Source organism: Felis catus, chromosome B1 (assembly GCF_018350175.1).
Source record: "Felis catus isolate Fca126 chromosome B1, F.catus_Fca126_mat1.0, whole genome shotgun sequence".
In the NCBI taxonomy this organism is placed as follows: domain Eukaryota; kingdom Metazoa; phylum Chordata; class Mammalia; order Carnivora; family Felidae; genus Felis; species Felis catus.
This window is the reverse complement of record NC_058371.1, coordinates 33010854-33035536: the sequence shown is the minus strand read 5'-3', so window position 1 is coordinate 33035536 and position 24683 is coordinate 33010854. Positions and strand designations below refer to the sequence as shown.

General features: G+C 45.7%; 1 long non-coding RNA gene across 1 annotated transcript; it reads right to left on the bottom strand.

The window, feature by feature from the left end:
* Positions 1–313: 313 nt before the first annotated feature.
* LOC123384814 lies at positions 314–5372 on the bottom strand. The gene is made up of 2 exons (XR_006596457.1): positions 4962–5372; positions 314–1018 (listed from the first exon to the last, which is right to left on the bottom strand). It is a non-coding gene; the product is annotated as an uncharacterized LOC123384814 (long non-coding RNA).
* Between the last annotated feature and the right edge of the window lie 19311 nt (positions 5373–24683).

Sequence of the window (24683 nt, the reverse complement as noted above, 5' to 3'; positions counted from 1 at the left end):
GGAGCCCGGGTGCGAAGCGGCAGGGGACCTCCGGTTTGGGAGCGCAAGCAGGTTTACAGAAGCGAGATGAAAGCGGTCATCGTTATTTATGTGAAAACCTGTTCCTGTCTTGCGTAGGGAAAGGTGGGGGGTACAGCTCTCCCAGGGTACGGATGTCTAACTGCAGATATCCTGTTTGTCAACTGGTGGAAGTGCAAGCCCTGCAAGTGAGGCGTTACGGAACTGAAGATAGGGTGGGGGTGTGTTATTAAGCTAAGCAGGGGTCTTTCATTCCCCCATTTTCTTTTGGCGTCGAATGAAACCTTTCATTCGATTGTATCTGGCCTTTCTGCATCAAATTGTCTTAGTTGGTGGTACTGTTGGGTTAGAACCAAGGCCTGGATGACAGAGAGTCTTTCTCTTATGAACTGTACCAAGCGGTTAAGGATGCAGGGTCCGAACACCAGTATTAATAGTAGGAGTATTAAGGGGCCCATGAGGGAGGAGACTAAAGTGGTAAACCAGGGGGATATCCCAAGTGTCTAGTCCAGCTGCCAGCTGGCAAAAATCAGGGGTAAGTGGGGGCCACCAAGTGTTAAGCGCATGGTTACCTTGGACCTCCCAGACAACTTCCCCACTCTGGGAGTAGATTTGCCAAGTCAAGGTGTAAACCTGATGTGGGTTCCCCTCTTTGACAATTTTAGCTCCAATTCCCGCCCCCAAGCTTGTGAGGACCCACAGAAAGACCATTCCTGCTGGGGGTTTCATTTTGGGTTCGTGCAGGGACAGGGTGGATTAGCAGTCAGACACGGGAGAGTCTTATCTTAAGAGGGTTCTCCGAACGGTGGAGCTTCCAGGTTTTGGGAGTTTCTGGTCCAGGGGTTTTTGGGGCTGCTTTGGCGTGCGATGCGTGAATCCAGGCGGCAATCCCGTCAACCTTTATGGCGGTGGGCGTGGTCAGCAGGACGATGTAAGGTCCCTTCCAACGAGGCTCCAATCCTTGAGAGCGGTGCCGCCGGACTTACACGGAGTCTCCTACCTGAAATGGGTGGCTAGTTTGTGGATGTCCTGGCCGATACAGTTCGGCCAGGGGTGTCCAGATTTGGGCCTGCACCGCTTGCAGCCCTTTTAGTCGGGCTTGTAAATCAGTCTTAGGATCGGAGGGGGAGAAGGAATTGAGCAAGGTTGACAAAAAGGGGGGGTCCCCCATAAAGGATTTCATATGGGGTGAGCCCGAAACGGTTGGGTGTATTTCTGGCTCTTAACAAGGCCAGAGATAGGAGGCGTCTCCAATCTTTTAAGCCAGTCTCTAAGGTCAATTTAGTAAGGGTCTCTTTTATTGTTCTATTCATTCTTTCTACCTGTCCTGAGCTCTGGGGCCTATATGCACAGTGTAATTTCCAATTAATCCCCAGTGTCCTGGCGAGCCCCTGACTTACCTGGGAAACGAAGGCCGGCCCGTTATCTGACCCGATTACCTTGGGAAGTCCAAATCTGGGGAAGATTTCTTCTAAAATCTTCTTGGCTACCACGTGTGCCGTTTCTTGTCGGGTGGGGTAGGCTTCTACCCATCCTGAAAAGGTGTCTACAAACACTAATAAGTACTTATACCCCGCATAGTGAGGCTTTACTTCAGTAAAGTCTATTTCCCAATAGACTCCTGGGCGGTTACCACGAGTCCGTTTTCCTTCTGGCACTCGGGTAGCCCCAGCGTTTACCTGTTGACAGACCTTACAGGCGGAGGTCACCTGTTCTATGAGGGTGCCTGCCTTAGGGATTAAGAAGTCAGTTTTTTTCAATCAGTGACTTCAGCTTCTGATTACTTAAATGTGTCCAGGCGTGCATTTGTTGGATCATTGCCAGGGCTTCCTTTCGGGGAAGGACTATCTTTCCTTCTTTTTCCCAGTCTTTAGTGTCCTGATTCAGTACAGCCCCTATGGCCTTTGTCTCTTCCTGGTCATCTGGGGTGTAAGCATATTTGTTGGTCGTAAGATCGGTTTCTTCAAGTTTTGTGGTCAAGGTCAACGTTTCTGCCACAGCGACTTGCCTGGCTACTTGGTCTGCCTGTCTATTTCCTGTTGCAATTGGGCCTTGTCCTTTCTGATGCCCGGGGCAATGAATTATGGCTACTCTTCGAGGAAGAAAAAGGGCCTTTAATAATGCAATGATTTCAGCTTTGTTTTTAATTTCTTTTCCTTCTGAGGTTAGTAGGCCCCTTCTTTCATAAATACTCCCATGTGTATGAGCCGTTGCAAAGGCATATCGGCTATCTGTGTATATGTTAGCCTTTTTCCCTTCGGATAGCTCTAGGGCCTTGGTGAGCGCTATCAGCTCAGCCTTTTGGGCAGACGTGCCAGGAGGTAGTGATTGTGCCCATATGATGTGGTGGCCATCTACTACCGCTGCTCCCGCCCTCCGGGTACCTGAGTCGATGTAACTGCTCCCGTCCGTATACCAAGAGTGATCCGCATCTGGGAGCTCTTGATCTTTAAGATCTTCCCGTGTCCCATGGGTCTCAGCCAGTACTTGCCGGCAATCGTGTGCGCTCTGTTGGTCTTCCGGTGCCGGTAGCAACGTGGCAGGGTTCAAGGTAACCGGAGGTCCAAATTGGATGCGGTCTGTGTCCAGTAGGAGGGCCTGGTAGTGAGTTAGGCGTGCGTTGGTTATCCATCGGTCCGGTGGCTGCCGCACTACGGCCTCTAAAGCATGCGGGGTGATAACAGTTAGTGGCTGTCCAAGGGTTAATTTGGCAGAGTCCTTGACCAGCATAGCAGTGGCTGCCATGATACGAAGACATGGGGGCCACCCCGCTGCCACAGGGTCCAACTTTTTGGACAGGTATGCTACTGGCCTCTTCCAGGGCCCTAATTTTTGGGTTAGAACTCCTTTGGCAATTCCTTGTTTCTCGTCTATGAAAAGGGTAAAGGGCTTGGAGGTGTCTGGCAACCCGAGAGCCGGGGCGGAGAGGAGGGCCTCTTTTAGGGCCTCAAAGGCTGACTGATGTTTTTCCTGCCAGGTGAAGGGTGCACTCTCTTTCGTGAGGGCATAGAGGGGGGCGGCTAGCTCAGCGAACCCAGGTATCCATAAGCGACAGAACCCAGCAGTTCCCAGGAATTCACGTACCTCTCTGGGGTTCTGGGGCGGCGGAATGCGAGCCACAGTTTCTATTCGCCCAGGGGTGAGCCATCTTTTCCCCTCACTCAGTATGTACCCCAGGTAGGTTACCTTGGTTTGGCAAATCTGGGCCTTCTTGGCGGATGCCCGGTATCCTTTTTCTCCTAATTCCCGGAGCAGATGTCTGGTACCTAGTATGCAGGCTTCTTTTGTGGGGGCGGCCAGAAGAAGGTCATCCACATATTGGAGTAGTGTTACTTCTGGATGTTGAGTCCGGAAGTCAGTTAGGTCCCTGTGAAGAGCCTCATCAAAGAGAGTGGGGGAGTTTTTGAACCCTTGGGGTAAGCGGGTCCAGGTTAATTGGCCTGAGATTCCTCTTTTAGGGTCCCTCCATTCGAAAGCAAACAGTTCTTGGCTCTGGGGGGCCAAGGGTAAACAAAAGAATGCATCTTTTAGGTCCAGTACTGTGTACCAGGTACGGTCTGGGCTCAGGGTGCTGAGCAAGTTATAGGGATTGGGGACCGTAGGATGGATATCCATAGTCCTTTTGTTGACCTCCCTTAAGTCTTGGACAGGCCTGTAGTCTCGAGTACCAGGTTTTTTCACTGGTAAGAGAGGGGTATTCCAAGGTGAGCGGCAAGGTCGCAGGACCCCAAGCTCTAGAAATCTGGTAATGTGTGGCTGAATGCCCATATGAGCCTCCTTGCTCATGGGATACTGCCTGATAGATACAGGCATTGCCGTGGGCTTTAGGTCAATTATGATTGGGGCCTGGCATTTGGCTCGACCAAGCCCTCCCGTTTCTGCCCAGGCCTGGGGAAAGTCCTGCAGCCAGGCTTCGAGGAGGTTAGTGGTGACCGGGGTTTCAAAAAGTCTGTGTTCGTCTTGTAAGGACACAGTTAAGACTTGGATAGGCTGGCCATCCCGGTTTAGCACTTGGGCCCCCGCTTTGGAGAAATGGATCTGAACTCCAAGCTTGGTTAGGAGGTCTCGTCCTAAAAGGGGGTATGGGCATTCGGGTACTACCAGAAAAGAGTGTGTCACTGTCCCTTGCCCTAAATCAACCGTACGGTAGTTAGTCCATTTGTGAATTTTTCTTCCTGTCGCTCCTTGAACCCAAGAGGTACGAGAGGACAGAGGCCCGTTTGCCTTGGTTAGGACCGAGTGCTGAGCTCCTGTGTCCACCAGGAAGGTGGTGGGATGCCCCCCTACAGATAAAGTTAGCCGGGGCTCGGGGGGGGCTCCAGAGCCCTGACGCCCCTACTCTCTCTCTTCGCCCAAGGTGAGTATGGGGGTAGATATCTTTGAGTCTCTAAGGCGCTTAGGGCAGTCTTTGATTCAGTGCCCGCGCTCTTTGCAATAGGCACATTGGTCTTTTTCTATTTTGGGCCGCCTCTTCGTTTCCCCTGACTTTCCTGTTCTATTTTCTGTCACTACAGCTGCCAGGATTTTTGTTAGATGTTTATCTCTCTTTCGATCTCTTCGTTCCTCCTGTGCTTCCTGCTCTTTTGCTAGCCTAGCCTCCTTTTCTTCTGGGGTCTCCCTTTTGTTATATACCTTTTCTGCCTCCCTAACTAGTTCCTGCAACCCATAGGTTTGAATCCCATCTAGCCGTTGGAGCTTTCCTTTTATATCAGACGCTGCCTGATCTATGAATGACATGGCCACGGTAGCCTTATGTTCTGGAGCCTCGGGGTTAAATGGAGTATACATCCGAAACCCCTCTAGAAGCCGTTCCATAAAGGCTGCGGGGCTCTCCTCTTTTCCTTGGATTATGGTCCTTACCTTGGCCAAATTGGTGGGCCGTTTCCCTGCCCCCTTGAGACCCGCCAACAGAGCCTGGCGATAGATTCAGAGACTCTCCCTACCTGGAGCCGTTTCATAGTCCCAGTCCGGGCGGGTGAGGGGAAACCCCTCATCTATTTCGTTGGGGAGCTGGGTTGGAAAGCCTCCAGGAGAACTTGTTGCCTTTCCTCTGTAGTCAAAAGGACCTGTAGGAGCTGCTGGCAGTCGTCCCAGGTGGGCTGGTGTGTGAGGAGGATAGATTCTATCAGTGAGGTTAGGGCCTGGGGTTCTTGGGAAAAGGAAGGGTTATGAGTTTTCCAATTGTAAAGATCAGATGCAGAAAATGGCCAATACTGGATAGTCCGGTTGACTGTCCGGAGAGGAAACAGGGAAGATTGCCAAGTGGGAGGGCCGTTCGGGTCGTCCGATCGCCGGAGACGGAGGCGGGGGGTCTGAGGTGGGGTCTGGGGAGTTAGATCGGGTGGGGCTGGAGTAGAGGATGGGGCTGACGTACAGGCGGGGGAAGAAGTTGGGGAGGGGGAGGAGGAACTGGAGGCAGGAGGGGAAGTAGGGGGCACCGGGGACAGGACGGAGATGGGGGCCAGGGGTGAATTATAGGGTGGAGGTAGTAAGAGGGGGTTGTGGGGCGGTGAAGTCTCTTCGGGGGCGTGGGGCGGCGAAGACAAAGCGTCTAGGAGGAGGGAGTCCCTTTGGGACTCATCGGGAAAAACCGGTTTGGGCGGATCTGGAGTTTGGGTTGAGGCTCGGTTTTTGGAGGTTTTCAGGGGAAGGAGGGTAGACTGAGAAGTGGGGCAGGAAGGAAGGAAGGGTTTCACCCATGCCGGAGGATTCCGGATGAGATCCTCCCAGGTGAGGATATAGGCCACTTGATCTGGATGACCTTGTGGTCCAGGATCCATTACCTTTGTCTTAACCTGTAATATAACAAAGAGGTCAAAAGTCCCGTCCCGGGGCCACCCTACAGATAGGGTGGGCCACTCCGATGAACAAAAAGTTCGCCATCGACCTTTTCGAACCTCAACGGATAGATTGCGAGCTCTTGCCTGGACGTCCGAGAAATTAGTCAGAGTCAAAGATAGAGGAGTAGTCAGTGTCTGTCCCATGGCTGTGTCGTCCTGTCCACGCGTCCACACACGCACACTTACACACACACACACGAATATGACTACAATGTCGATACAGACCAGACAACACAGACTAGACAACAACCAAGGAGCCGCGGCCAGGTATTCAGATTCAGATGGCAGGGGAGGCCTGCCTACGGATTTGGGGAGTCTGACGAACTTGTCAGTTCTCCCCTACAAACACCACCGAGGCGTCCCTCGGGGCTGGGGTGTGAAGGTTCAGGACACGTCTGTCCTCCTTCAACACTCCTACTGAGGTGGCCGGCCGGCCTCAGAATTCACAGTTCAGAGACAAAACATAGAACACAATACCTGTGTGTAGACAAAGGCACAGAAGTCTGTCTTCAGTCAGTCCGTCAGTGGCCCGGGCCGGAGAGTCATCCACCGACGGGGCCGGGGTTCTCTTGCCTTCCCTCGGTTTCCCGGCCAATGCACCAAATGTTAGGAGCCAAGCTCCTAAGCCCTATGGAATGAGAGTTGGCGCAAAGAACCACACGGCACTCCGACGTCGGCAGAGAGTCTTTACTGGTGCACCAGGGCTCCCCAGTGTTGGAAAGCGGGAGAGCCCCGATATACGGGGTTACAGGTCTTTTATACCATTTTGAGTTACATTTGCATACAGGCTGGTGGTAGGCTCTCTGCTCGGTGGTGGTTAGGGTTGGGGGTAATTTCGTCCTGGGAAAGCTTGGGAAATGGAGTTTCTCTCGGCAGATGCAACTTGGAGCCCGGGTGCGAAGCGGCAGGGGACCTCCGGTTTGGGAGCGCAAGCAGGTTTACAGAAGCGAGATGAAAGCGATCATCGTTATTTATGTGAAAACCTGTTCCTGTCTTGCGTAGGGAAAGGTGGGGGGTACAGCTCTCCCAGGGTACGGATGTCTAACTGCAGATATCCTGTTTGTCAACTGGTGGAAGTGCAAGCCCTGCAAGTGAGGCGTTACGGAACTGAAGATAGGGTGGGGGTGTGTTATTAAGCTAAGCAGGGGTCTTTCAAAGACTACTCGCCTAACATTTCAAGAATGCACCTTCTTTACCCTTTGGAAAATCAGAGCCGATTTTGTCCATCTCTAATATCCTTTTTCCTATTCTCTTCTGATTCCAAGACTAATCAAAAAACACCAGAAGGGCACATGCATTCTTGCAAGATGACAATTTGGCAAGTCTGTTTGCAAGCTATCTCAGTGCTCTGGGAAATAACGCTTTTTGGCAAAAAGATTTACACTCGTATCATGTCATGGGGTGCTCCCTCACCTATTGTGGGCTTCTGGTCTCTTAAAAACACGCCCTTCCTCTTGGAAACTTGTCACAAGTGCACATTCATAACTGCATTTGTGTGAGAGCGTTGCGTGTTACCTCCTTTTCCGTACAATCGTGCTTACCTTCAATTTGCAATGCTACCATCTAAAAACGAAAGACTCACACCAGATTTTCTCTTTCTCATGGACTCCAAAATTGTATAAACATGTTTGCTCAAACTTTCCATCACATCTACATTACCAAAAAAAAAAAAGATTTTTGTTGGATTTAGATCCAGAATAACAATTCTCCTGGTTGTTTTCCCCCCTGGCTATTTTAAGATACTGTCATTGATTTTCAGCCACTTAAAAACCTGGAATATAACTAGATATGATCTCTGCTAACTATGAGATGCCCTCTAGAGCTACGCTGAGCTGGGCTAGATCGTAGTTTGAACATACCCAGGTGTGGGTATCTTTGTATTTATTTTGCTTAGGGTTTGCTGAGCTTCTTGAACTTGTGGGCTAATATTTTTCATCAAATTTGGGAAAATGGTGACCCTTATTTCTTCAAATGATTTTTCTGATGACATTTTTGTTTGTTTGTTTGTTTCTCCTTCCAGGATTCCAAGTTACATGTAGACTGCATTATATTATTCCGCAGGTCACTAACACACGTTCTTTTTTTTCACTCTTTTTTTTCTTTTTCTACTTCAATTTGGGTAATTTACATCGACCTTTCTCCAAGTTCACCGATTTGTTCTGCTGTAGCACACAGTCTGTTCTTAAACCCACCCAATGATTTTTTTTTTTTAATTTCAGATTTTGTGTTTTTCAATTCTACAATTTCCATTTGGTTCTTTTTTTTAAGTTTCAACTTCTCTCCTAAAATGCCCCCCCCATCTCTTTCCCTGTTATATCTATCTCTTCCTCGAAATTCTTTTTTTTTTTATTATTTTTTTTAACGTTTATTTATTTTTGAGACAGAGAGAGACAGAGCATGAACAGGGGAGGGTCAGAGAGAGGGAGACACAGAATCTGAAACAGGCTCCAGGCTCTGAGCTGTCGGCACAGAGCCCCACACGAGGCTCGAACTCACGGACTGCGAGATCATGACCCGAGCCCAAGTTGGCCGCTCAACCGACTGAGCCACCCAGGCGCCCCATCGAAATTCTTTAACATATGATTTAATGTTTAAAGTTGTTTAAAGTCATTGTCTGCTAATTCTAGCTGGATTTGCTTCCAGTGACTACTCTTCTCTTCATGAAAGGTCACATTTTCCAACTTCTTCAAGAAGTGTGAATCAACATTTTTATTGTACTCCTGTAGTATGTAAACAAACAAAAAAAGAGTATATTATATTTTTGTTTTATTTCCCAAAGAGTGAAAATCCTTTTCCTCTTCTGGTAAGGATAGAGAAGATGTGAACTGATCATTGAGATTTCTTCTAGAACCTAACTGAGCTGGAGGGGGACCAAATGTTTAAGAGATCCATTAGCCCAACCTCCAGTGCCACACCTAATGCCCAGGGGATGATCTTTTGGGATCTTATCGGTATTTGAACTGGGAGTAGGTTGGGCTTCGATGTTAGAAAATTTTGGTTGATCTTCCAATTCCAGCTCCCTAGGCCCCCAGAAAATAAACCAAATTTTGAAAACGTGCTGCTATCCGTTCATCATTACGGCTTTCTCTGCAAAATTCAGGGTGAAACCATGTTAGCATGTGCGGGGGGTGGGGGGAGATTTTTGGACCAAGTGATTTGATTTTGTATTTGGGGGTCTTTCCAAGTCCCACTCGTCCAGGGAGCTCTCACTATCATTCAAGGCTTTGGTGTTTTCTTCCCACCCACGGCTGACTGTTTTCGCCCCCACTGGACCAGGCATCCACCCCCAAGAATAGATGTCCCACAACTCTCTTCTCACTGATGAAGGAGTAGACTTTCTCTGCACATCAGTTCATCAAGATTTTCTTGCTTGTGTCCATTGCCCTCCCCTAGTTTCATAAAAAACTATCATTTTTTTTGTCTGTTTTTTTTTTTCTTATAGTTACCTTGGGAACAAAGGTCTTCCACATTCTTCCTCATTCTAACTGGAAGCAGATGTCACTTAGGTCTTTAATACAAATAGACAAAATTAGGGGCACCTGGGTGGCTCAGTCGGTTGAGCGTCTGACTTCGGCTCAGGTCATGATCTCACATTCCGTGAGTTTGAGCCCCGCGTCGGGCTCTGCTGACAGCTCGGAGCCTGGAGCACCTGCTTGGGATTCTGTGTCTCCCTCTCTCTCTGCCTCTACCCCGCTTGCGCTCTGTCTCACGTGTACTGTCTCTCTCTGTCTCTCAAAAATAAAAATAAACATTAAAAAAAGAGACAAAGTCATGTAGGAAATTGGAGACAGTCCACATGTATCAGAATGTGACTGCTAGCAGATATCCCGATATGAGGAGTCTTTTTCTCCCCCCCCCCCCCCGCCGGCCGTCCATAATAATGCATCTTTTCCAGTCTCGTGATCGATATCCCGAGGCACTACCTATTACCTGACTGCATTTATCGCTGAAATGCAGAAGTGACGCAAAGAGTCCGGATGCGGGCACTGGGTCTCGGAAATCGTACGCCCAGAAACTGGCGGCTGGACACAGCTAGCCCGTCCACGTTGCCGACTTCCCAGGAACGGCTGGTGCGGTATGGACCGGGTCGGAATGCTGTGGACATTGCAGTTCACACAGGATAACACGAGAAAATTTAAACCAGGTCCTGGAGGTGCATTGCCCTATGATTTTGAAAGTGCTTTCTTGGGGCGCCTGGGTGGCTCGGTCGGTTGGGCGGCCGACTTCGGCTCAGGTCATGATCTCGCAGTCTGTGAGTTCGAGCCCCGCGTGGGGCTCTGTGCTGACAGCTCAGAGCCTGGAGCCTGTTTCAGATTCTGTGTCTCCCGCTCTCTGACCATCCCCTGTTCATGCTCTGTCTCTCTCTGTCTCAAAAATAAATAAACAGTAAAAAAAAAATAAATAAATAAAATAAATTAAAAAAAAGAAAGAGCTTTCTTAATTCGGTACGGAAAGATCTGGAAGGAACAGCAGAATCGGTATAATTGAACCCGTTGCACATTGTGGGTGATTTTCTTTAAGTCTATCTGTATACGTTGCATAGGTAATTTTTATTTCATTCGATACGGTAGATTATCTTTTAGATATACATCGTATTGGGTTAAAAAAACAGCTTCATACTATCTTTAAGAAAGATATCAGAACCAATCAGGTAGACTCCGTGACACGGCGGTTATTATCCTGACGCCTGGTTGAAACCCGTAGCTCTTAATAGGAATTATTCTCAGTTGCGGCAGCCAGATAGTAATGGCGACAGCATCCTTATCCACTTAACCACGCTCCTGGTACTATACTGATTGCTTTTACATAGTATCTTGAATATTCATGGAATGTCGCCAGATTGGTGGGTTTTATTGTCATTTTACATTTGAAAAAACTGGCTCAGAGCGGCTAAATAATTCATACATTTGATAAATATTTATGAAACATTCACTATTGGCGGGAACTGGGCTGCGTGCGGGGGTTACACTTGATGAATAAGACAAGCTTAGAATCTAATGGGATTTTTAGCATCTTTTTCTTCCCCTTTTGAGTTGTGTACTATATGAGTTAAAGAGAGAGAAATAAAGATCAAACAGAGAAATAAAGATCAAAATGTCAGCAATATTATTGATAAGTCACACTGGATCTCCCGCCGCCTGGTCACTGGCCCCATTGGGCAAATGCAGGCCTTCCCTTGTCCCTTCAGGGATGTGCCTCTTACCCTGGGCGCAATGCCCTTCCTGCAAACCAGGAAAACAAAGAGCGAAGCCCCACATGCCCAGCTCCCCCTCCCGAACTCTCCAAGCTGACAAGTCACTAAGTAAGAAGGGAAAGTTAAGAGAGGCGTGGCGATGACTCCAGTTCAAGCACTTCTACACGAAAACATGAGGCTGGAGGGAAGGATATTCCCCCCTGAGCAAAATCTAGTGTGGATGACACACATTAAACAAAAAAAAAAAAATTATGCGTGCACTGAATTTTTTGTGATTTTCATTTGTGCCATGCAGTAGCAACACGAGGGCCTATTGGCGTGTGTAATAGGAAAAAATTCCAAGATTTCTCAAAGAAGCAAAATAAATGCATATAAAGTACGTAGGCAAAAGAGGGGAGAGTACTCCAGGCAGAAGGGAAATGCATGTGCTAAGGCCCTGAGGCAGAAAGTAACATGCAGTGTTTGGGGAACCAAAAACCCAGGGGGCTGGAGCACACAGAAAGAGGGAAATTGTTAGAAGAGACTTGCTATGGTCTGAACGTTTGTGTTGCCCCAGAATTTATATGTTGAAATCCTAACCTGTAAAGGTACTAGTATCAGTAGGTGGGGCCTTTGGGAGGTGCTTAAAAAAGTGGGGGCGGAGCTCTTATGAATGGAATTAGTGCTCTTATATAAGAGGCTCCAGAGAGCTCCCAAGCCTTTCACCCCGTGTGGAGACAGCAAGAAGGTACCAGCTACGAGGCAGAAAGAGGGTCCTCATCTGACCACACGAATGCCTTGATCTTGGACTTCCCAGCTTCCAGAACTGTGAGCAATAAATTTCTGTTGTTTCTAAGCGACCTAGTCTGTGGGATTTTGTGTCAGCAGCCCAAATTGACCAGGCTGAGGCTGCAGAGATAGACAGAAGCCTTACTAACGTACGGGGCTATGTGGAGTGTGAAGGAGTTTGAATTTTATACGAAGGGCCCTGGAAAATTATTCAACTGTCATAAGCAGGGTATTGGCATCACCCAAGGGCCGAAAATTACGTGGCCTCCACCCACATAGGTAACGGTGAGCTGTTCACAGATTAAATTTTCCAAAGGGCTTCAACTTTTCTTTGCAGCTAGGTGCTAATTCTCTCCTCTTCTGCTGCGTAATTCGTTCTCAGCAGACTCGCAAGTGAGCTGAGAGCTTGAGGGATATTTTTAGTTCCGTGATTAAGTGGCATCCAGAGTGGCTTCTAGTGTGTTCTGGAGCTTTCATGGATTCATTTTCATTTAATAGGCTGGCCTTCAACTCGCTATTTTATTTATTCATGTCTTCCTTTTTAAACTTTAATTTAGCAAAGCATATTAGATGCCACAGTTTATTATGCTTCTCGGTCTGTGATTTAGCCGGTCTGCCTTTGCTGATAACGTCTTCCAATCCATCAACATCATTGTAAATCTGAGATCTCTGGGTCTGAGACCATGGCTGCCACTGCTTCCCTGACTTCCCGCGAGAACATTCCCTTTCCAGGCAAACGTGCCCTCCTTTGGGGACTTACATCTGTGCATGTTTGATGCCTCTTTTTTCAAAGTCATAGGATTCCCAAATGTGGGTAGTATCTGAGGGATCTTTCTTAACCTGGATTAACCATCTAGTAGTTGTTGAACATCCATTAGAAATAATGGGTGACTCAGTCGGTTAAGCGTCCGACTTCAGCTCAGGTCGTGATCTCGCGGTCTGTGGGTTCGAGCCCCGCGTCGGGTTCTGGGCTAGACAGCTCAGAGCCTGGAGTCTGTTTCGGATCCTGTGTCTCCCTCTCTCTGACCCTCCCCCATTCATGCTCTGTCTCTCTCTGTCTCAAAAATAAATAAAGGTTTAAAAAAATATTTAAAAAAAAAGAAATAATACATCTAGATGCCATGGGAAATTGGTGAGGGGAGATATACGTGGTAAGTTTTACCTTAATTCTGCTTACATTTAGCTGAGGTAGAAAACACACATGCGCTGGGGCACCTGGGTGGCTCAGTCGGTTGAGCGTCTGACTTCAGCTCAGGTTATGATCTCGCGGTTCATGGGTTCAAGCCCCACGTGAGGCTTGTTGCTGCCAGCAAAGAGCCTGCTTTGGATTCTCTGTCCCCCACTCTCTCTCTGCTCCTCTCCAGCTTGTGCTCTCTTTCAAAAAAGAAGAAAAGAAAGAAAGAAAGAAAGAAAGAAAGAAAGAAAGAAAGAAAGAAAGAAAGAAAACACATATGCGTTAAAAGGTGAGTGATGACACAAGACAAAAGATGATGCTTGCTAAATAAATGATAATAATTCCCTAAACTGTAGGAGTACAGAGGAGTGGGCCAACCTAGTAAAAGAAAGTCTGTTGAGATTGCTACACGGAGCATTCCAGATAGAAACACATTCCTGATGGAAGGACATAGTACATAGGAGGGCTTGGAGGGACCAAGGTCTGAGTAAGGACATGGTTATTGGAGGACCCGGCAGGATTTCAATGGTAAAGGGTCTTGGGATCATATTACAAAGGACCTTCTGTGTCAGAATGTAATTAGATCGATTAGCAAATCATAACTTCAATTTACTGTTCTTGGAAGTACAAGAGGCCTAAGAGATGATGGCAAATCTCACTTTTTAAAATGAGAAAATCAACACTCGAGAGGAATGTTTCCTTTTCCCTTTTATCCATCTATATTTCATAGCTCATCTGCTTCCAAAAAGCTTTGGAGTTATTTCCAGTTTGCCCAACTCATAGAGAGAGAATTTCAAAATAAGCTCAGAACTTCACGAAATGTTGACTAGGGCTGTTGCAAGCGCCGAAGCCATTGGACTGGCCTGGAGTTTTTAGTGCACTCTATCCATCTTTCCATCTGTCAGTGAGTCGCCAAAAAAGAGAGCTTCTACTGAAGCTCACGCTGGTGATTCTGACTCATCAAGAGCCCCGGCGCTGGTGTGCGCACCGGGGATTTGGAATTACTAGAAGCTTTGTGCAGGGGTTGCTCTAGGTGAAACCACCCACCACAACCCTTAATTTGGTGCATTTTGACAAACGTGTTATCGTGATGTTGATCAACATGAACAGTGATATCACCTCAGTAAGCTCCCTCCTGCCCCTTCCCAGTCGAATCCTCTCCCCACTGCAGGCAGCTACTTTTCTGATGCCAACCACGGTAGAAGTATTTTGACTATTTTTGTTTTTAAGATTTTTGTTTATTTATTTGTTTTCGAGAGGGAGAGCATGAGTGGGGGGAGGCACAGAAGGAAGGAGAGAGAGAATCTCAAGCAGGCTTCATGCTCAGTGAAGAGCCCAACGCAGGGGTCGATCCCACGACCCCAGGATCATGACCTGAGCCAAAATTGAGAGTTGGACGCTTAATGGACTGAGCCACCCAGGTGCCCCTAAAGATCTTTTTTCAGTCATCTCTACGCCCAACATGGAGCTCAAACTCACAACCCTAAGATCAGGAGTCGCACGCTCCACCGAATGAGCCAGCGGGGCGCCCCCATTTAGACTATTCTTAAGTCCATAGAACAGATGTATTGGCATGAAATCATACAGTGTATGTACTCTTTCGTGTTTGGCTTCTCTCACTCAAAGTAATCTTTTTGAGATTCATCCATGTTGTTGTATGCATCAACAGCTTCCTCTTTTGGTGTCATATCCCGTGGTAGAAATATGCCGCAATTTGTTTATTTCCCCACCAATTGTCGCCGATTTCCAAACTGAGTATTTTTGTGCAAGTCATTTTGTGGACACACACCTGTACCCCCCTGCGTAAGTATTTTGGTGGAGAATTGCTGGGCCATAGGTATGTATGCATAGATGGGTAATGAGTTTTATTAGACGCTATCAAAGAGCTTTCCAAACTGGCTGTACCGACTTGTCCTCGCACCAGGATAATTTAAGTATTGCATTCGCTCATCGTCCTCATCAACGTTTATATTTTCCTCCCCTTTAATTTTAGCTGTTCTGAAAGTGAGGTACATCACTGTGGTTTTCGTTTAGATTTACTTGATGTCAAATGCCAACATCTGTTCATATGCTTAGTATGCCTCCAGGTGACTTCACTTGTTGAGCATTTTTCTTCGAGTGTTTCGCTCATTTTTAGATTGAATTGTTTATCTTTTGACTTGTAGGAATTCTTTATATGCTCTCAATGTAAGTCCTTTGTCAAATATATGCATTTCAGTATGTTCTACCAGTCTGTGGCTTGTCATTTGACTTTCCTGACATTGTTTTTAGATATTTGATAAGCAGAAGTTTTCGTAGTCTGGTAGAGTGTAGTTCGTTTTTTTTTTTTGGTTTTTTTTTTTATGGTTAGTACTTTTTGTGTCCTAAGTAATCTTTGCCACCCGAAGAACATGAAGATACTCTTCTGAGTTCTTTTCTAAAAGCTTTATAAATTTGACTTTCACTTCTAGATCTAGGACACATGTGACACTCATTTTCATACCTCTAACTCTGTTCTTCAAGATTGTCCCAGATATTGGGGCACCCGGGTGGCTCAGTCGTTTAAGCATCCAACTTCAGCTTGGGTCATGATCTCACAGTTCATGAGTTCGAGCCCTGCGTCGGGCTCTGCGCTGATGGTGCGGAGCCTGCTTGGGATTCTGTCTTCTTCTCTCTCTGCCCCTCCCCCACTCGTGCTCTCTCTTTCTCTCTCTCTCTCTCTCAAAATAAATAAATAAACTTGAAAAAAAAAAAGATTGTCCTGGATATTTTATGTCCTTTGCATTTCAATCTGCATCTTGGAATCAGCTCAGCAACGTCTATGAAAACAAAAGACTGCTGGGATTTTAACTGGAATAGCATGTGTCTAAGAATCAATTTGATAAGAATTAACATCTTAATTTGAGTTTTCTAGTCAGTGATTAAATCTCTCCATTTATGACATCTTCCTTAATATCTCTCAACAATGTTTTATACTTTTCAGTAGAGAGGTCTTGCCTACCTTTTGTTAAGTTTATTCCCAGATATTGGGGGGAGTTTTTGATGATTTTGTAAGTGATAATGTTTTTTAAATTTCATTTTTCAATTTTTTGTTACCAGTGTAGAGAAATAATGGATTTTTAGATGTGTCTCCCCCAGCGTTGCTGAATTTATGTATCAGTTCAAGTAGTTTGTAGATTCCTTGAGATTTCCTAACATACAGTCATGTTAGGTCTGAATTGAGATATGTTTCCGTCTTCCTTTTCCACCATTGATTCTTAAATTTCTTTTTGTACTTTTCCACTGGCTAGGTCTTTCAATACAATGTGGAATAGAAATAGTGACAGTAGATATGATATCTTTTTTCTAGCTCTTAGAGGAAAAGCATTCAATAGTTTGCCATTAACATGTTAACTGTAGGTTTTTCATAGATATTCTTTATCAGATTGATGAAGCTTCCTTCTATTTTCTGTTTGGTAAGAATTTTAATGATCAACATCTGTTGAGTTTTATTAAGTGCTTCTTGGGGCGCCTGGGTGGCACAGTCGGTTAAGCGTCCGACTTCAGCCAGGTCACGATCTTGCGGTCCGTGGGTTCGAGCCCCGCGTCGGGCTCTGGGCTGATGGCTCAGGGCCTGGAGACTGTTTCCGATTCTGTGTCTCCCTCTCTCTCTGCCCCTCCCCCGTTCATGCTCTGTCTCTCTCTGTCCCAAAAATAAATAAAAAACGTTGAAAAAAATTTAAAAAAAAAAATAAGTGCTTCTTTTGCTCATATTAAGATGATCATATGGAGATCCTGGGTGGGTGACTCCGACTTCAGCTCAGGTCATGATCTCAGGGTTCATGGGCTGGAGCCCCCTCGTCGGGCTCTGTGCTGACAGCTCAGAGCCTGGAGCCTGTTTCGGATTCCGTGTCTCCCTCTCTCTCTCTCTCCGCTCCCTCCCCACTTGTGGTCTGTCTGTCTGTCTCTCTCTCTCTCAAAAGAAACATTAAAAAAATTTTTTTAAAGATGATCATATATCTTTCATTCTGTTGATTTAGCAAATTACTTTGATTGATTTACAAATGGCAAGCAATTTATATTCCTGAGATAAACCTTATCTGACCATTATATATTATCTTGGTATTATGGGTGGACTTGATTTGCTTACAATGGGTGATAACTTTTTTTAATCTATATCCACAAGCGCTATTGGTCTAGAATTTTCTTATAATGTCTTTCTCAGGTTCTGATATCAGGATTGTGCTGATCTCATAAAATGCATTGAGAAATATTCCATCTTCCTCTATCCTCTGAAATGATGTGGGTAAGATTGCTAGTATTTTAGCATTTTTTTTTATAAGATATTGGTAAAGACATTTTTTTATAAGATATCAGTAAAGACATCAGTAAAGACTCTCTAAAGATAGTACATTTATGTTTACGGTAAAAACAGTAAAGCTTAGAGTTTATCTGTGAAGTTGTTGATTACATTCTTTATATATATATATATATATTTGTTTATTTTTTGAGAGAGAGAGAGATGGTGTCCTTGCATGCACAAGCGGGGGAGGGGCAGAGAGAGCGCGGGACAGCGGATCCTTGATGGGAGTGGGTTCTGTGCTGCCATGGGAGAGCCCTGGGGCTCGAATTCAAACGTGGAGATCATGACCCGAGCCTACGTGTGACGCCTAACCAACTGAACCACCCAATCACATTATTGTCTTTAACAGATGTAGAACTAGTCAGATTTTGCATCTCTTCTTGATGTGAGGTTTGCACTCAAAGAAAAGGAGGTTGAAGCAGCTCAGTGTACGACATTCAAACCCGTGATCCGGGTTGGTTCTCACTTCAGTGTCCTCCTTCCAAAGGACCGGTGTCCTACCCTGAGATCTGGATGCCAGGGTTTTGTTTGTTTGTTTGTTTGTTTTTTGCATTTCCCTGGGAGCACTGGAAGTTCGTGTCATTAACCTCAGTGCCTCAGTGATATTTTAGCCACACGGAACATCCACGGTGACTCGTAATCAGTGTAGATGTAATCACATTATAAATACCCTCACTCTCTAAGCCACACTCCTGGGGCTTTTTTTCTGCTTTCAGTAAGAGTACTGGGGACTTGGCATAGCCTTTCTAGTGAAGCTCCTGTTCTGCTTGCGTTAGAGAAGTGCTATCTCACACACCATGTGGGACTGTTGATTGCACCCCGGTCGTGGGCACTTTCTGGAGCTAGAGACTCACAGAGTCACTATCCTACATCATTGACTCAGATGCTATTTATATGAAATACATTACTTATTAATATCTTCATCCCTGAGTTTTAAATATTTGGAAAGGATCTAACATGCATGCAATATAGCCTAAACAAAAGCATGTCTCGTACCTCCTAGTCCTACGCTGGGTAGGCTGCAAGAAATATTTGCCTTCGTTTATTTGGTTTGCAGAGTTCTGCTTCCTTTACGAGGTAACCTTGACCTTGCTGTTTCTGTTGGGAATAATTTACTGAAAAGGACAATGGAAGGGGAAATATACTCCCCAAAGAGTAGATTCATAGGTTTTTGCAATACAATTTTGAAGGAAAAAAAAGAAAAGGAAAGAAAGGAAAGGAAAGAGGAAAGGAAAGGAAAGGAAAGGAAAGGAAAGGAAAGGAAAGGAAAGAAGAGGCCAAGCTTCCTCCCCTGACCCCCACCCAGTCGGTCCCCAGAGGCCAAGAACTCTGGAACAATCTTTCAATTTGTAGGGAATGAAAATAGATCTGATCCATGTACAAAAAAGGATGGTGTGGTCAGGGAAGAATATTCTGATATGTTTCCCAGAACCCATTTCCTGTTTTTCTGCTCTTTTCGGTTAATCACATCTGGGAGACTCAGTTTCCCTCCAAGTCTTATATACCAGCTCCCACATTAGCTTACACCTTCCTACCTACTGGCGTCAGCCTCGCAAGACCACTTCATCCTCCAAATCAGCTGTCTTCTATACCACCCCACCTTCAATCAGCATCAATAGTAGTGGCCACTGATATCTGAGCCTTGGTCTAGCCCCAGACTTAGAGTCATAAGAAGGCCTCTTTCTGGGGTGGGAGTAGAAATGGAAAGCTTATAGTCTGGGATGGTGGCCAGGAAAGCCATGGAACATAGTCAATGACTGCACCAACATGTTGGGTAGCAGAAGTCTATAGTCAACATTGTCAAGGGCATGGGCTTTTGATGGTCTAAATCAGAGAACAGCAAACTTCTGTTTGGGCAGTTATAAATATTTAAGAGTTCATGGACTGCATGCTCTCCTTCATAGCTGTGCCATGGTAGAGTGAAAGCAGGCATGGACAATGCATAAACTAATGGCTGTGGTTGTGTCCCAATAAAACTTTATCTTAAAATACAGGTGTCAGGGGCGCCTGAGTGGCTCAGTTGGTTAAGCATCCAACTTCGGCTCAGGTCATGCTCTCACGGTCCGTGAGTCCGAGCCCCGTGTCGGGCTCTGTGCTGACAGCTCGGAGCCTGGAGCCTGCTCTGGATTCTGTGTCTCCCTCTCTCTGACCCTCCCCCGTTCATGCTCTGTCTCTCTCTGTCTCAAAAACAAATAAACATTTAAAAAATTAAAATAAAATAAAATAAAATACAGGTATCAGGTCAGATATGGCACAAATATACTTATAATAAATCATAAGGCTAATTCTACCTCTTATTAGCTTCATGATTTTGACCAAGATAATCTCTCCATACCTTAATTTCTTCATCTGTAAAACAGGATAATAATACCTACTGCTCATATTTGTTTAAGGGCTTAACATATATGTAACATACTTTGCACAATGCTTTGGCACAGAGTGATAGATAAGCAGTAGCTGTCACTATTATGATTATCATTATTATCATTATCAGATCAAAAGAGGCCGCTTCCACCAATGTCTCTAATTGCTTGATCATTTCTATTACTTGTTACTTCAGACACCTCGTATCCCACCCTTTCTGGCTAGCCTCAGTCTCTGATCAAGTAATATCTTGGTCAAAATTAGCCAGAGATGTATTATCCTTACACAGTACTAGAAAGCCTGGCTAGACCATGGAACACTACCAGGCAGCTATAAAGACTCTGACATCAGTGATGAGCCCTGGGTGTTAGACACAGGGGATGAATCACTAGAATCTCCTCCTGAAATCATTGTTGCACTATATGCTAACTAACTTGGCTGTAAATTAAAAACCGAATTGGGGCGCCTGGGTGGCGCAGTCGGTTGAGCGTCCGACTCCAGCCAGGTCACGATCTCGCGGTCCGTGAGTTCGAGCCCCGCATCGGGCTCTGGGCTGATGGCTCGGAGCCTGGAGCCTGTTTCCGATTCTGTGTCTCCCTCTCTCTCTGCCCCTCCCCCATTCATGCTCTGTCTCTCTCTGTCCCCCCCAAAAAATAAATAAATGTTGAAAAAACAAACCCGAATGAATGAATGAATGAATGGATGAATTTTTAAGAAAAGACTCTGACATTAGCAGCAAACTTCGCTGCCTCTGCCCATCGGTGACACATTTGCTGATTTTCTGCTTTCTGGGGTTTGGAACCTTCATCCTACGTTAGTTGCCCACTCTTTCCTGCCAGAGTTGTCCTTTCTATACACAAGTCTCCGACTTTTTAGACTTCTGATGCCATTATCTAAGCTTTTGGGGCTTGGGTCCCTAAACTGGGCTGTGCACACTTAGATCTTCTCATTCCCGAGATGGACAAGACAGGCCAGGCATTTACTAACAGTCTGGGTCCACCAGCTTGAAGGTGGTGCTCATTCTGCCTTCAGTGAGCTCACATGCCCCCCACCCTATGCGCCTGTGTTCTCAACCCACCTGCTAAGTCTTGCCCACTTTCCCCTGAGTTTTGGCTTGTTTCTCCACATAGCCTCCAAATTCCGATGTAGACTGAAAGTCTTCTGCCTTGGACCCAAGGAGGTCCTTGGTCCCTCTCCAGCTGCAGAAGGTTGGATTGTGCATCCCATATCCCAGTCACTAACTCAATTCTTGGCATGAAGACAGCAATCTTCTGACCCCATCCCACGGGAGTAGAGATGGGTTAGGGGTTACTTATTCCACGTGATATTTCTTTTTCAGTTCCTCTGGAACTGGAGGTTCCACCAGACTTTCCTAGATGATGAAGATGCTAGAAGTCGAATCCAAAGCTTCACCTTTCGTGAGTGCCACCAGTTCAAACTAGTGGTTAGAGAAGGAAACTGCTGGGTCATGAAAGGTTCTTGCTTCAGGGGCATCTCTTACAGGTCAGCGTGGAAAGTGGGCTCGATCTCCCTGAGGCGGATTTGATGGTTATCACTCCTAGAGGCTCTGGAGCTCCAGAGCTCTGCCTGATGATAATCCAAATGACAAGAAATGTGTATGTTAAAACTAGACTGTTAATGGCTTCACTTGTACTAAAACCCATAATTCTCAAACTCCAGGCAAATGACGGGGGGGTGGGGGGGAGTGATATTGAATGCCAAACACAGTTCCTATACTGAAGGGGCTCAGGGTATGTGGGAAAGACAGAGATACAATGACGACACTATGGCTAAGGGCAGAGACAGTGACGTATATTTCTAAGAATGGCGGAATTTGAAGAAACATGATGCAGTGAAATATGAAAAAAAGCAACAAAAATGTAATCCAACCCCTTTCCTACGTTTTCCTTCTCTCTCCAGAGGCAATCACTATTAATGAGACGTACTCATCCTTTTAGTTCCCTTTCGGTATAAACACTTGTGTAAATGTCCTTGTATTTCTTTGCTCTCCTAAGTATCAGTTTTGTGGGTTGCTTTTTCTTCTTTTCCCACTGACCGATATGCCTTGGGGAACTCTTACGTGAGTACACGTAGGTATAGTCAGGGCGAGAAGCAAAGTATTTAACAACCATTGACAGCATGGTACAACCAGAACCGATCTGGGTCCAGTGTGCCAGAGCAGGTTTTTATAAACATGGGAGAAATTAACTTTCTTTTATATGACGCAATACAGTGTGTTAGTAAAATCGACAGCTTTGGAGCCAGAAAATTGTTTACATTCCTTTAACGATTTTTTTCGATGTTTATTTATTTTAGGGGGGCGGGCAGAGAAAGAGAGGGAAAGAATCCCAGGCAGGCTCCATGCTGTCAGCACAGAGCCCATCGTGGGGCTCAATCCCACCAACCGTGAGATTATGATCTGAGCTGAAACAAAGAGGCGGATGCTTAACGGACTGAGCCGCCCAGATGCCCCTGTTTACATTTTTTTTTAAATTTTTTTTCCAACGTTTTTTATTTATTTTTGGGACAGAGAGAGACAGAGCATGAACGGGGGAGGGGCAGAGAGAGAGGAGACACAGAGTCGGAAACAGGCTCCAGGCTCCGAGCCATCAGCCCAGAGCCCGACGCGGGGCTCGAACTCACGGACAGCGAGATCGTGACCTGGCTGAAGTCGGACGCTTACCCGACTGCGCCACCCAGGCGCCCCTACATTTTTAATTAAAGGGTCGAAATACTCTTTTGTAACTTCCTGAGTTACAAAAGCTGAGTTGTATCATGGGTGCAGCATGTTTCCCATTCTATCTAAAAATATGAATTAAAAACTACACTATCATATGCTTCTTTCTCTTCTATTTATTCTATTTTCTTAGGTATCAGGCCCTCTACTTGTTTACTCTAACCTGAAAGTTAGTCCAGTGCTTTCATTGGAGATAGTCTGTGTTTCACTCATCTTAGGACCAACCTGAGTGTCCAGAATAGCACTAAGCACACGGTAGATATTCAGGCAATATGGATTCTAAGAAGGAACGTCTTAATTAGTCAAACAGGCTACAAATTCATTTCCGTGACACGGAGCAAGCTCATTTATTATCCATTTTGTGTAAAGCATCACAAACGTGAATGAAATATAATCCCTGCTTTCAAGGAATTCACAGTCTAGAGGAGATACAGTTGTTATATGTTCTTGTGAGTTTGTTTGGGCCCCTGTAACAAAAACCACACACTGGGCGGCTTAGACAACAGACATTTATTTCTCACAGCTCTGGAGGCTGGAAAGCCAAGATCAAGGTGCCGCCAGGGTTAGCCTCCTCTGAGGCCTGTCCTTGACCTCTTCTTTTGCCTTTTGGCTCCTTTGTTGCTTCTTCATATGCTTGTCCCTCTGTGCACATGTGCCCCTGCCCCTGGTGTCTCTCCAAGTGTCCAAAGTTCCTCTTCTTATGAGGACACCAGTCAGATTGGATTAGGATTCACCCTAACAGGCCCGTTCTAATTTAATCACCTCTTCAAAGGCGCTATCTCCAAATACAGTCACATTCTGAAATCCGCTGGTGGCCTAAGGCTTCAATACATGAATTTGGAAGGGTGGGGACACGATTCATCCTATTCTTTTTTTTTTAAGTTTATTCCTTTATTTTTGAGAGAGAGAGAGAGAGACAGAGAGAGACAGAGAGAGAGAGCACACGTAGGGGAGGGGCAAAGAGACAGGGAGAGAGAATCCCAAGCAGGCTCTGCACTGTGACCACGGAGCCTGACTCGAGGCTCAATTCATGAACCAACCATGGGAACCAACCATCCTGAGTTGGATGCTTAACCAACTGAGCCACTCGGGCACCCAATGGGGGGCACCCAATTCAGTCCATAGCGATGCTTGTATTACAGCATGACTGATTCAATCAAAGGTGAAAAATATTAGCAAAGTGTCGATTTAATTGAATGAGAGTGAGTTTTAGAAGATTCTAGCACTGGTTAGTGCTTAGAATTCTTCAAGGCAGAGTAAGAACAGCAGTGTTACTACATGTTTCCCTTAATCCCAAAAACACTTCGCACTAAATAGGACCCAGATTGTAAGTATCTCTTGTTCTGAGTTTTGAGATATTATTTTTCTCTTCATTTGAAGAGAAAAAATGATCTGGTTTTTAACGTGTCACTTCTAAGAGCAGAACCAGAATCTAATTTACCTTTTCAATGAGATTTATATTGTTTCTTTGCTGTTTCAATGCAAAAATCATCTGGCGAGAGCTCCCTTTGTCATTAACATTCCGATGCTAAAGTTCTGCTCGCCATAATTGCACCTGAAAATGATTGGAGACGCGTCTCGATCCCAACAGTTTATTTATGGGAGTCTCTTCCAGGACAGGTCTGGAGGTGGAAAGGAATAAAATATTAGGTGTCCCTCACCGCTTGAATTAGAGCACGGAGAACCGAGCAGAGAACTAAGCCAAATCGATGAACACAATCAATCAGTCAGTCCAGCTTTAATTTATTTACCTACCCATTTATTCAAATCAGTATTTGTTAAGTTAAGGAAGAGAAAATCAATGGAGCATTTATTGAATAGCTGTTATTTGCCAAAACGATGCCACGTTCCAAGGAGAATGCAAAAACTCGGTTAAAAGGGTCCCTCTGACGAGAAATCTGCAATTCGTGTGAGAGATACAGCTACCTAACGGGAGGCAGAGAACGGTTACCTGATTCTCACAGTGGCAGCAGTGTGAAGTTGGGTGGGAGTAATCAGATTTTCTAGATGATAAGGAGTAAAGGTTTTGTGGAAGAGGCTGTCCACACATAGAATCTTAGGTGACAGCTATAGTTTGGCTAGGTGGGCAGCAGAGGAAGGACCTTCTAGGTGAGGACAATGGTATCGCACAGCATTGAAGTGGAACTGAGTATGGAGAGTCGGTGGGACAGCGAGACCCCTTGACTAAATAGGAGGACGCAGGTTGAGGAAGAACGGAAAACATCGTTGCAAATGTTGGCAGTGACTTTAAACATCAGGCTGAAAAG